Source organism: Nuphar pumila, chromosome 6 (genome assembly GCF_984573655.1).
Source record: "Nuphar pumila chromosome 6, dmNupPumi1.hap1.1, whole genome shotgun sequence".
Taxonomy (NCBI): domain Eukaryota; kingdom Viridiplantae; phylum Streptophyta; class Magnoliopsida; order Nymphaeales; family Nymphaeaceae; genus Nuphar; species Nuphar pumila.
This window is the reverse complement of record NC_143254.1, coordinates 17395263-17397766: the sequence shown is the minus strand read 5'-3', so window position 1 is coordinate 17397766 and position 2504 is coordinate 17395263.

Here is a 2504-nt window from a genome sequence, read left to right as displayed (position 1 = left end):
ATGTATGCATGGTTATTTGAATTAAAGAGTAATTTTATATATAATAACAGAGAAATCTAAAATTTGAATTAAAGTTTGAAGTGTTCTACAATAGTAGAGTTTGAAGTGTTATATTTTTCTGTAATAATTGAAGTGTTATGTAATAATTAAAGTATTCTATAATAATTGAAAATAGTTTATGTAAGAACAAGGAAATTCACACGATTCATTGCAAAAGCTGTGCTAGTAAAAATATACTTAAAAAAAAAGACTTTAAAATATCATCGGCTAGCTATATCAAAGTTAATAGCAACGATATTTATAAGCAATTTTCTCAATATACAGAAGTTCTATGCAAATTTGCATGATTTCTTGAATTTTTTCTTCTAATTGAGTAAATTTTTATCAAACTATGCGAAAGTTCTATGCAAATTCACACAATTTCATACTATTTTTCTTTTAATTGAGCGAATTTTCATCAAACTATGCAGAAGTTATATACAAATTTGCACGATTCCATGCAAAAGCTGGGCCATTAAAAATATTTTTTTTAAAAAAAGCGACTTTTGCCGATGATATTGATCATCAGCTATATCAAAGTCAATAACAACAATATTTGTCATCAGTTTTCTTAATATAACCATCAATATTTATCACCAACTATTTGAACACACACACACACACACACACACACACACACACACACACACACACACACACACACACACACACACACACATATATATATATATATATAGTTTTTAATATATAGAGGACGATAATTATCATCGACTTTTAATATATAGGCGATGATATTTATCATCAGTTTTAATTAATATAGTTGACGATAAATATTGTCGCCTTTAATTACTATTATCGACAATATTCTAGAGCTGACCATTTTATACTGACCATATCATATCGTCAAATTTATGTTTAGATACACGACAATATATAAATATCATTGAAAATAATAGTATAAATGATTGTAAAAAGCTGATGATGCGAGCAACAATATTTATCATCATTTATGTCATTAGCTAACATAAATCATATATTGTCGATGATAAATATAGTCAGCAATAACCTATTTTCTTGTAGTGTGTGCCTATCACTTTTCTGGTCTACTGCCAACCTACCAGGTTTTTGAAGGGTTTTTTCATGGTTTACTTAAATCTGTCCATCATAGAAATGTGTTCTACATGTTTGATTTTATAGGAATAGACTCTTGGATTGTCCAAATTCGATATGCAGTTTTTATAATGTTTTAAAATCAATGGTCTAAGATTTTCATAATATTCAAAGCTTAAAAAAACATGTTTTTATCAACAAAGCATGATCTAAGTGTCTTTTCCTAGCAAATTGAACATGCTGAGCACATCTGCAGGGTCAGATTAGCGAAAAACAACCTAAAAACATGGTTTGCTCGTAGTAAGCTAGAAAAGTGAGGCAGCTACCACTTTTCACAGTATATATATATATTCCATGTATAAAAAACATGAAATGTTTTTACACTAGACAGCTCATGTTCGGTTCATCTCAGGGATGAGCCAAGCTAGAACTTGGCTTGGCTAAACACAAGCAAAAGCACAATCCACTGGTAAATGAGTCAACCATGAACATGCCCTGTTCAGTTTGTTCAGCTTGTTTATCAGCCATATGACGGAAGGTGACCTTGATTTCCATCATAGTGAAGGTCATTACTCACCCCCTTGTATCACACTTTAAATACAAAAGATATCGAGTTATTATTAGTGAGTGTAGTTATTGGGTTTCAATATAATAGCAAGATTGATAGAGAGCTCACCTCCATACAAACGGTGGAACTCAGGTCTCAAGATTGGCATTCCATCTCTCTACCTCATCCAAGATGCTTGACCATGCATGCTGCTCCTCTACACCAAATTTCATATTTGTACTCGGTTACAAATATGCTGGATATTTTGGAAATATTGCCGTGCATTATTGGTCACCGTTTTAAATGCTTAATTTGTTGCGATATTTTTCAATATATTACAATAATATAATTTTAATGAAAATATCAAGAATTTATCTTGATATTATGTTTTCCATGGATATTCTGCAAAAATATGGGATGTTTTATCTTTATGTAATTTTATTTTGTTGTTACTTTTTTTTTGCATGTTTTTTGTTCTAATTTTTAATTTATTTATGTTACCAATAAAAACGAGAAAAAATACCAAAATTGCATGAGATTTTCATTGATGTTATTTACCCGTTTTAAACTTTTTGTCACTAGATATGTTTGGAGTACTTCATCATTCAATTGAGCGGTAATAGGTATGGGGAGCCCTAAAAATAAAAATCTGTTTATGTTACCAATATAAGTTTGGACTATATATGGGGGGCCCTAAAAAAAAAAATCTTGCCATCTGCATGCACAATCTAAAAATCAAGACAACTGCATCATGATCCTGTCATTGATAGGAAACTGTAAGAAGTTTTTGGGTCTAAACTTGTACACCTCAACACATGGGGTTACAAAAACTCAACAAATTCTATAT